Below are 12,124 nucleotides of genomic sequence, written 5' to 3' on the forward strand. Positions count from 1 at the left end.
TAATAAAACAAATAATGAAATATACCACTTTAAATAATACATTTTCCTGATTACTTTCATTTACACATAATTTTTTTTGACTTACTATCTTTGACAGTGTTGTGTAAACTAAGATTTTTCAAATTGATGTTTCATTTCATGATGTCTCTTAATATTAAACTCCTTAATTACGGCAACTTTTAGACTCTTTAGACTCTGGCCTGTTTTTCTGTGCTACAAATGCGCACTCTCTCCACTTTTAGACTCTTTGGCCTGTTTTTCTGCGCTAAAACTGCGCAACCTCTTCGCTTTTAGACTCTTTGGCCCGTTTTTCTGCGCTAAAACTGCGCAGCCTCTCCACTTTTAGACTCTTTGGCCCGTTTTTCTGCGCTAAAACTGCGCAGCCTCTCCACTTTTAGACTCTTTGGCCCGTTTTTCTGCGCTAAAACTGCACACCCTCTTCGCTTTTAGACTCTTTGGCCCGGTTTTCTGCGCTAAAACTGTGCAGCCTCTCCACTTTTAGACTCTTTGGCCCGTTTTTCTGCGCTAAAACTGCGCAGCCTCTCCACTTTTAGACTCTTTGGCCCGTTTTTCTGCGCTAAAACTGCGCAGCCTCTCCGCTTTTAGACTCTTTGGCCTGTTTTTTCTGCGCTAAAACTGCGCACCCTCTCCACTTTTAGGCCCGTTTCTGACACCTAGCGTTCAAACTTTGAATCTCACATAATAAAAACCTGCTTAACAGCGGGCCAACTTTCATTCTATTACTAAGATACCTCGCGGGCTGCTCCAAAAAAGGAAATGGGCCGCAAATGGCCCGCAGGCCGTAGTTTGGACACCCCTGTTCTAGAGCACTGCTGTGAGGATTTGATTGCATCCCATGCCTCAGGACTGCAGGACCTCCCAACTCCTTCACCCCAAAAGAACTGGCTGGAGCATCACAATTCCAGAGAACAGTTTTCCCAAAACCACAAGAAACGATCAGTCCTCACATCACACACACACACACACACACACACACACGAGCACAGATCAAAAGCCGAGTTCAGTTGTGGCTTCTTTTACTCATCTATAGCTGGAGAAGCCCATCAGCTCATACACTATCCGTCAGTGTGTGTGTGTGGGTGTGTGTGTGTGTGTGTCTGAGAGATTTAGCTCAGATAGTCTGGCCTGACTCCTAACCTCACAACAGATGGGCATCCTCATCCGTGCCACAGCATCAGCGTTCTCCTGCATGACAGTTTAAGCATCACTGTCATGTAGCCTAAAACACACCCCACGGGCCTCACACACACACTAACATGCACATGCACTCATAAAGAGTTTTTTAGTCTATGATACACTCTCACTCTCTCTCTATCTTTCTTAGTTCATACAGCAAGGCAACCTCACTCAAAAACTGTATGACTATTTCCCTCTCTATATTTTTTCTTTCGTGCACAAGAGCACACACATTCATCACATGCAGCTTATTACTAATAGAATTATATAAACTAGCGATTTTTATCAAGAGTCATGTTTCATATGTCCTGTTAAATTTAATTGGGAAATAGTTATTGGTTTAAATGACAGTAAAAACCTTCAGTTAAGCAGCATTTTACAGTATTTCTAAAGGTTGTTTGTAAAGAGGGTACTTATACTTTTACTCAGGTGTATCTGGAGGTCATATAATTACTACAATATACTTTTATTAAATTACATTTGTCTATGTTCCACCCGTTACATTGTAATAATTTCAGTCAAATGCATCATACCTAGAGCTTTCATCAATTAAAACCATCTTTCACTGATCAAAAACACCTTGTTTGACCAATGCTCCATAGTCTTATTGTAAACTACATGTACCACAGTCATTACCTGTGTGGTGGAGCAGGTGGTAAAAACACTGATTTCAAAGTTTTACTTACACTTATAAGCCACCTCGTGTTATTAGTAACACAATACATGTGTGTTATCCCTAACAAGACACATAGATGTGTCTAAAAATAACACACTGTGTGTAACTTGCAGCACATCTGTTTTAAGATATAGATTGTTGCAGGTGTATTATTTACAAAAGCTAAATACATCTTGGTTTTAGGTTTCCAGCAGTACAATCTGAAATCAATTATATTTAGGTACACAGACAAGAGCAAAGCCTCTAAGCTACAGGAGCGATATTAGAGTCCACACAACCCTGTGGAGCTGTACACTGTTTACACTGTGTATGACCATCTATACAAAACACTTTGTCAGGAGTGTTTAAAGCTCAGAGAAGCAATAAACACATAATCTTCACTAATCCAGTCTACTGTAACAGTGTCAGGCCTGCGTGATGTGAATGTTTTGGCAGTTGAATAAAGACGCCACTGGGTCACTTCACACGTACACATACCTTTTCACTTAAGCCCGAGCGCGACGGGTGTAATGTGGACCTCAGGTAACAGAATACTGCTGCAGTCGGACCCGAGAGGCTTCTTCGGGCTTCTTTCTTCAGCTGAAAGAACACCATTGTACCGCACCTGAAAGAAACGATTAGATAATTGATTCACTGATGTGCAGAAAACAGCCTGGTAAAGACACAGCAGCGCATCTAATATCCTAAAACCAGTTATTCATGGAAAAATAAGTAAATCTATTTAATCGCAAGACTGCTAGTAAGCCACTCTGTCAGTAACTCTTTTGACGTGAGGGACTTGTGGATTATGTGTGTGATGACAACTAAATCCTTCCCCTGATCCTCGATGACAAGAAAAATACTTCTATTCTAAATCATTGTCATAATAAAGCATTTCTCTAAAAGAGTAAAACTGAAAATGAAAATGTGGGATTTTGGCTACATTTTAATGTAAGAAGAAGGTCTTGATTTGGACTATTTTACACTAATGCTGCCTTCAGGTCCACTATAGACTTTTAATCTCACAATTTTGTATTTGTGTTTTGGGCAGAAACAACATGAACACCCTGCAAAAATGAGGACTCAAATTGTGGTTAAATCCCTGTTTTTAATTGAAACACCCCCAACTCGGAAAATTGTGGCTCACAGAAAAAACATGCTCATTTCTCACTGGTAAATACAAGCTTTTTGTTCCACACTCACATGCACTCATCTCCTCAACCTAAAGGCAGCAATAGTGCCATGCTGTTACTTTTTTAAATAGTCTAAAAAGAAATAAAAAAAATACATACTACTGGACACTGACAGTATATAGTGTAGTGACACTTTCTTCCGTTTCAAAAAGTACCACTTAGAGTTGCAGGCACAGAAATTTCTTTACGAGCACAACACAAGTTCTTTAAGTTGAGGTGTCTTTACTTAGAAAATCAAAAGGTTACAAATGTGAACACACGTACGGTAAGAAAACTATATGCTCCCTATCGCAGCTCTGACTAAACTCGTGCTGCACATGCTCAGTTACGTCACTCTAAGGGAGCGTCAACATTTTTTGCATTAATAATCATTTTCCTAGAATTATGAATTACACAATGAGATGAATTAAGAAGGAAATAAAATATAAATTGTACATATTTCCACATTCTATATTTTCTGCTTTATGGCTCTTACATAAAGTGTATTAAAGGCCAAGCAATTCTTGATATTCTTGATCTTGATACCAATGGCTGATATTAAAGATACTCCACAATAAAAAAATATATATATAGTTTCTTGGTAAACAGGCAAATAATGAGAGTTACAGAAGAAGTAGAATAGAAATAGAAGTAACAAAAAGGAAATCTCAAACACTGTTGTGTTTAACAGAGCTGCAAGACAAGTTGATTCCAAAACTTCAAGTTGTTATGTAACAGTCTTTAATCATTTTATTACGCCCCCAAAGTTTACATTTACAACCAGTCCACAAGTGAAAAAGCCTTTTGCAGCTAAGTGCAACGTCATGCTACTTTGGTCATTCTTGTTGAGAACCTTAGACAGCACTCAGCAGGAATAGCCAGCAGACTTCTTCTGAGGGAGGAATCTGTACCTGGTGTCTGTGGTAAATTAGCAAATGAGGGATTAAATGAGGGATTAAAATAATGAGTTTTGTGCTTCTATTACAGTTTTGTTTTGTTATTTTGCACAAGCTAACACCAATGTTTGATAAAGGCTCAGCGTAAACATGGTGTGGTAAGCAACAGCTAATATGCATAAAAGTGACAGAGCCCTTAAACGGCTCATTCTGAAAGGGACTGAACTGGCAAGAAGAGCTGGTGATATATTTTAATGTACTCTTAATGTAAGAATGATTTTGTGTAAAGAACCTCATGTGAATGTTTTGTATATCTTATATAGACCTATTCTAACTACTATTTATTCTAAAAGAGGCATAAGAAAGGTGCAGTATTTAGGAGTCCATTTACTGGCAATTATTTTGTATAATACTATAACTCACTAACATACTATAGTGTGATGTTATTTCCTTTCTTATAATCTAGAAATCTAACAGAAAAAATAAACAATAAATATAATTTTATTGTGATTACTATATTATTAGCTGTTTTAGCAGTACTGCCACTCAGACCAGGAAGAAAATATTTAAATGTTGTACATCCACATCTACACTCTAAGGACACATAACATAACATATGACATGTTCTATATGTATGTGTGTATATACTCTGAATATGTATACAATACTGTATGTATGTACACACACATACAGGCGTATAAAAATAACCACTGAGGTTGTTTTCTAAACACGCATCCCCTCTTTTTTTCCCCAGCTAAAGCACTTAAAACACTGAGTGTGTAATAATGGATGGACTAGTTCCTCAGAGTTATGTAAGATAAATACGAAGGATGGAGAGATGCGGGAACACTATGGGCCCGGGGGCAGAATCTAATTGAATTGCATTTACTTCACTTCATATTGCTCCGAACTGTGTGCACCCCACCACACACACACACACACACACACACACACACACACACATACACACATACACACATACACACACAGAGAGAAAAGAAACAGTTTTATCCAAATGGTGCAGCGTTACGGGGCACTTTAGAGAGAGTGGGTGAGAGAGAGTGAAATGGACAAATAAAGAAATAAAGAACAGTTTTAACTGAATGCTGCTGCCTTTCAGGACCACTCAGACTGAAACGCTGCAGAGGGCTCTGCTCCATTGACCTCTGGGGGAAGCCAGCGCTTCAAACCAACCACACCATACCAAAGAAAGACAGACGACAAACAGACGATTCTGCAAGCGAGGACATCCTAACTAACTAATATACCAGTCCACAAGTGGAAGCCTTTTGCAGCTTAATGCAACATTTGCTTTAGGAGAACATGATAGCTAAAGCTAGACTGATCTACACCATAGAAGAGTGGTTCTAGAGTGGCAGAAAAGGCTAAATACTAACCCAGCTGAATTTGTTACCACTTTGGTCATTCTGGTTGAGAACCTCAGACAGCATACAGCAGGAATAGCCAGCAGATTTTGTCTGAGGGAGGGATCTGTACATTGTGTCTGGGTGTAATTATTATGTTGTTGAGCGTAAATTCAGTAAGTATAATTATTATTCGTAATTAAAGACTATATATTTTATTTTATTTATGTATTAATAGTTTCCTGTGTATATTTTTTTTTGTTTGTTATTTCTTCTGCTGCTTTTCCAAACATGCAGCTAGGTTGCACAGTTTCAATGTCCACACACAAGATCACTCTGATTCAGGGGCTCTGAGTGGTCCAGCAGGCTAAGCGCTGCCACTATGATCAGGAGATTCCCATCTGCGGCCGGAGCCCTGAGAGTGTACAATCGGCCTTGTTCTTTCTGGGTGGGTTGATGGCGCTCTCTCCCCATATTACTCCAAAAAGGGTGATATCGTTCAGCACATGGCTTCTGTGAGCTGATGTATCAGAACCGAACCGCTGTGCTTTCCTCCGAGCGCGGCATGATGCTACTCGGCAATGCAGCATCAGCAGCAGATCGAAAAGAGGTGGTGGCTGACCTTACATGTGTCAGAGGAAGCATGTGTTAGTCTTCACCCTCCTGGTGTTGGGGCATCACTTATCATAGCGGGAGTCCTAATGAGTGGATTGGGTAATTAGCCTTGTAAATTGGGGAGAAAATTAAATAAAATGGGATTAAAAAAAATTAAATAAATAAAAAAGATTTTGGGTGTAGGAGCCTTTTTTTTTAGGTAAGCAGATATTTGACTCTGATGTTAAGTACAAGATTCAGATTTTAACAGATTTAGATTTTTTTTTTTTGTCCTCTAGAGTTCAGCAATGACACGTATAATCTATGGAGACCTGCCCTAAAGTGTAAGATATACTCATATTTTTTTTATCCTGTAATGTATACAAGGTTTTAGCCACACACACACACACACAAACAAACACGCGCACACACACACGCACAGGCCCAGTCCATGCCCAGGAACACTTTATTTAGAGTAGATTAAGGAACACTTCAATTTGTATGAAGATTTTTAATAATGTAAACAAATTCATAGTGATTCAACAGCGCTTCTACTTTCCCGTAACCAACTCAAGCACAAAATCGCATTAGATCGGCTCTTCCTTTTATCCTGGGTGGTTATTCATTTGTTTTGTTATTCAGCAGCCTTTCAAAATAAGCTTCTAAATATATCTGCGCCTCGGCGTCTTACAGAGTCGAGTGGGTTTCTGTGGCTGCAGGGGAACCAAACCATGACCCTTTAGTTAACATGCTTAAAACAATCGCCTGAATTACCCGGCGACTCTTTCTCAACTTCAGCCACAGACTCCCAACAATCCCATCTGCTAACAATAGCCCCGTACGCCACTGCCGCACGTAGGCCTGCCTTCACTTACTCCTGCCTGAATGAATGCTGGATACAATCTCTCCCACACGCATCGTTTGTAATAAATTTAAATAAAGTGTTTTCGTGAAAACTACACATGAAAGACCACAAAGTCTCCTAATCTGGATTTAAATTTCTTCCCACTTATCTTCATCTGCCCTGAGCAACAATGTATAAATTAAGAGGAAATAAAAATTAAGAGACCACTTCAGTATCTGAATCGGCTTCTCTGATTTTGAAATTTATAGGTATATGTATGTGTAAAATGAACATTGTTGTTTTATTCTAAAAACTACGGACACCATATTAAATATTTATATATTTATATTTATTATGTTATTTTATTTATTTATTCATTTAGAGCATTTATTTGCAGAAAATAAGAAATGGCTGAAATAACATAAAAAGATGAAGAGCTTTCAGACCTCAAATAATACAAATAAAACAAGTTCATATTCATAAAGTTTTAAGAGTTCCAAAATCAATATTTGGTGGAATAACCCTGGTTTTTAATCACAGTTTTCATGCATCTTGGCATGTTCTCCTCCACCAGTCTTACACACTGCTTTTAAATAAATTCCACCCCTGGTGCAAAATTCAAGCAGTTCAGCTTGTAATCACCCATCTTACTCTTGATTATATTCTAGCATAACATACACTAAAAGTTTAGATGTTTTTCATTTCTCCTGTATAACTTTATTTTGAATGCTGGAACAAATGGATTTTAATAATCTTCACCTTTTATCTGATGCATGTTCAGATTGTGGCTCAATGTGTTAAATAAAATATGTGGTTTTGGTTTAACATTATTTTTACAGAGTTTTTCCATTATCTGATTACCCATGTTCCTGTAAACATTTTGATTGGATTACTGACAAATTCCAGTGTTCTCCAGTAATCAGGTTAATAAAGTGGTAATGATGTGTTAGCATTTTTATGGTTTTAGCTATTTTAAAGTGTTTTTTTAGCTTATTTGTGCACCTTTTTGTGTGTGTTTTCAGTAGGTTTGTGGTTGTTTGTGGTTTTAGCTGATTTGAGCTATTTTTTTTATCATTTTTATTGTTTATTATTTTTTGTCTTTTTTATCATTTTAATAGTTGTATTGTTGATTGTGGTTTTAGCATTTTTGTTTTTAGCAGTTTTGTATAGAGAAAATTGCATATAAACTTATCTTTAGGTATGTCTTATAATACAGATAAGTGATACCAAGTATGTAAACCAGTTTAACTAATAAAAATCTAATAATTATGAACAACTGCAATTTTGTGGTGCTTATGGCAAAACAATTCACCCCTAACCCTGTTCCCTAAACTAACAGTCAGCCAGCCACCAGGGGGCGATTAAGGTGTTTTGGCTACAGTGTTGTTGGAGCAGTCATGCCTGCACACACTGCAGCAGCTTCAGGCCTAGAGTCATAGGGAGTGAAGGCGAGATTTAGAGGAAGTGAAAAAATCATGTAATGAAATGGTGTTTAAGATTTGCGAGCCACAATAACAATACAGTTAACCCGATCAACCACCTAAAACACCACAGACTGCAGTGTGATGAATGCATTATGAATGCATATGTCAAGAAATAAAATCCAGGCAGGTTTAAATAGCGGCGCAAATGTGAAGAAGGTTTACTTTGGAAAGGAAGCTTTACATATTTTAATAGATTAAGCATGCATACAACATGTCCAAATGTTTACAGACACCCCTTCTAATTTGCAATTGACATGTCTCTCCAAACCATCACTAATTGGTGGAAACTTCACACTAGACCTCAAGCAGTTTGGACTGTGTGTCTCTCCACTTTTCCTCTAGACTCCCTTGATTTATAAATGAAATGTAAAATTTACTGAAGATCAGTGATGATTTAGAGAGACATGTCATCTGCAGGTGTTGATCCACTGTGTTTTATTATCAAGTCCAAAGTCAGTGCAGTTTTTTTTCCCACAAAATCTTACAGCACTTCATGCTTCCCTCTGCTGACAACTTTTATGGAGATGCAGATTTTATTTTACAGCAGGACTTGGCACACTGAATAAAGTACCAATTGATCTTATATAACTTTAAAATTTATTAAAATTAAAAGACTGATTTTTGGATTTTTTTTTGTTTGTTTGCTGTTTTTTTGTGGTTTAGTTTTGTTTTTATGTGTGTTTTCAGGAGATTTATGGTTGTTTGTGGTTTTTTTTTTGCATTTTAATTGTTTTTTTATTTTTACTTTTTTGCATTTTGCTTGTTTTTAGTATTCAGTGTTTTATTGTTTATTGTGGTTTAACCATTTTTTTTAATCAAGATAAAAATCCAACCCTGGATTTGTTTCTTTTTCAAAATATTTTCCCTCACAGTAAAGATCACACGCTTCCAGACTTGTTTCTCAGTTGTCCCTGAGTCGCTCAGTGTCTGCATTTAATCACTGGGCCTGATGGTGGTTTCTCATGTTTTCTCCAGTTAAAGATCTCAGTGACTGCTAATAAACAAGATAGCCCGTCTGTAAGTGATAAACGGAGAACATGAAGTAATAGCAGATAAACTGCAGCGTGCTGTGTCACATTTCACACGCTCGGCGAGGGTCCTGCCTGACCCTTAACCTTAAGGGCAGCGGGACATACGGGTGAAAAAGTCGCCCCCGAGTCATTTGTATTTTTTTTTTTTCTTCAGAAAAGGCTTTGAAGGAAGAACCACTGCAGATTCAGCAGTACAGTCATGTGAAAAAAATAAGACATCCAATGAAAATTTGAAATTTTTGTTGATCTTCATTTTAACAATACTGAGAAATAGAGGTAATATACTCATCATCAAACAAACAGTGGCCCTCAGAATTAAGTGTCGGATTGCAATGTTTTTCGGAATTAAGATAAAACTATGTTAGTCATTTTAATGGAGAAAAAATCTTAAATATTGCCACTCCTTTCAATCATCTGCAGCTGATGTGTTGCTCCTCTTTCTAATTGTACACATTTTAAGCAGTAATAAATATTGGGGTTGTCCAAACTATTCTCCCAATAAAGAACATTCCTATTCTGTTGCAATTCTACATGCATTTCATGTGTTTATATATTTCTATCCATCTGTAAGGCCCTATGATTTCCACAATGTGAAAAAACATGGACAGTATCGTGGAATCAGTTGTTAAATGTATTCTTCTGCAGTCAAAAACGAGTTACCGTGGTCTTGTTAAACCGTATGCAGTCCACTGTACTGAACTATATCTGACGTTTCATGATTTCATACTTTTTATTTATTTGTTTTAAATAAAATTTGTTTAATTCTATAATTGATCTCTAGGGCTCTATTGTAGTTTTTATAGCTAAAATGTGTAATATATCAGTAAACCTTTGGTTAAATGGGAGGAAAAGGCAATACAAGTAAACGCTGCTGTGCTATGTAAAAATTTCTAGACGTCTCTGACCCTCTAAAAACCCTCTCACAGAAATAGCTACTACACCAAATGATTAAGAACACATAACACCTAAGACACATAGTATTTATGTTTTACCATAGTATTAAGAAAATGTTGGGTCTGAAACCTGTTCTTAAAATTGAAGTAATATCATTAAAATAGTGGACAAATAACATGCTACATGCAGGGCATGCAGGAATTAAGTAATAATAATTCTGACCTGTCCGTAAGTATTCAGATATTTATAAGAACAGTAAAGTCTTCAGTGCTATAAACACAAGTTTTAATTAATTACAGTCAGCTTACCTGTACTGTTAGGGCAGTCAGATTGTGTTGTTTTGGAGCTTCAGCTGAAACGGAAGATAGAAGTTTGTAGGTTTTAAAGCCTAGTTTCAGACGTTTTTTTACAATTGTAAACACTTGTTCTGTAAATAAGATAATATCTGTAATATCCAGGTAATATTACGAGGCTGGATGCAGCAGAAAAAAAAGCATTTTATAGTCGTAATCAGGTCGTATTTATCAATGATGATAACAAATAATAATTAATCCAAAGTATTGTCTCTGATATCCTCGCTCAGATTGTCTGGAGGAACTATTTTTTCTGTTTATGTCTGTTTTTCCAGTTTTATTGCTTTAAATTGTCAAAAGATTATGAATGCAAGTTTTTAGTACTTTCACTGTATTCCTCACACTAACACTAGCTTAAACATAGGAATAGTAAACACATAGTAAAAACACTGTCAACAATCAAAAGACGATATCCTGATTAACAAATAATATGAAGGTAACAGTATTTTTTTTTTACAGCTAAACTGTGTAAAATATTAGTTAACTCTTGGTTAATAGGAAGGAAGCATAATACAATTAAGGCCCACTGTAGTAAATACAATTTTATATACATCTTAACCACTAAAAAAAGTTTTTACAGACAATATTTTTAAATACAAGTGTAAACACCTGTGCTGTAAGATAAACAGTAAGATAATTTCTGTAAAATCCAGGTAACGTTATGAGGCTGGAGCAGCAGAAATAGCATTATCACTAATTGTTAACATATTAACAATAATTCATTTAAAATAGAGTCTCTGGTATCCTCACTCAGCTCGTTTGGAGGCGCAATTTCCTCACTTTGTGTCTGTTTCTCCAGATTATTGCTTTAAATTCTTAAAACATCATTAGTTAGGTTAACATTTTTCGCTACCTGACTGTAAACAACCTATTCAGATATAAACACGGAATTATATGACTGTATTAACTGTATCCTGCTGCTGGTGTTCTACCAATAATAACTAAGGAACAAAGTAATGTACAGATATAATACACACATCATTTCAAACAGCAGAACTTACTATATCTAACCAGCAGAGTAACATCGTGCTGATATTAAACACCGGCCAGTAATTCATCTTTAAACAGTAAGCATCTTCAATTAGCTGTGAGACTAATCCGCCATATTGTTTTTCAAAATAAAAGTACCAGATCATATAATATAAATTCATCATTATTCATTATTTTAGCTCGGTTTTACATTGAGGGTTAAAAACGTTTTACAAAAATTTAGGAGAATATTAAGACAAAGATTCTAAAATAATAATCATTAACAAAATTTACAAAATAATATAAAAACAATAAAAAGTAAAAAGTAACAATACAACATTAAAAGACAATAAAAAGAAAAGAAAAAAAATATATTCTTAAAAAAAATTATATATATATATATATATATATATATATATATATATATGTATATATATATATATATATATATATATATATATATATATATATATATATATATATATATATATAAAATAAATAAATAAAAAGGATAAAAATAATCAGTTTTGTTCTAGTTCATAGGATAAACGGATCTGCTTCCTACAACCTCTGTATGCATATAAATAAATACATATAATAATTTGTTTAAAAAAGACAATTACAGATAGAACTTAAATCATTTTAAAGGAAAAAAAATGAAACTAGGAAAA

At 35.7% G+C, this 12,124-nt stretch overlaps 1 long non-coding RNA gene across 1 annotated transcript; it reads right to left on the reverse strand.

Annotated features, from left to right (window-relative positions):
• Nucleotides 1–2,349: 2,349 nt before the first annotated feature.
• On the reverse strand, nucleotides 2,350–11,587 carry LOC111197116 (uncharacterized). Its single transcript, XR_007440013.1, has 3 exons — nucleotides 11,486–11,587; nucleotides 10,440–10,483; nucleotides 2,350–2,477 (listed from the first exon to the last, which is right to left on the reverse strand). It is a non-coding gene; the product is annotated as an uncharacterized LOC111197116 (long non-coding RNA).
• Nucleotides 11,588–12,124: the final 537 nt, after the last annotated feature.

The sequence above is a fragment of the Astyanax mexicanus genome, chromosome 7 (assembly GCF_023375975.1).
Source record: "Astyanax mexicanus isolate ESR-SI-001 chromosome 7, AstMex3_surface, whole genome shotgun sequence".
Classification (NCBI taxonomy): domain Eukaryota; kingdom Metazoa; phylum Chordata; class Actinopteri; order Characiformes; family Acestrorhamphidae; genus Astyanax; species Astyanax mexicanus.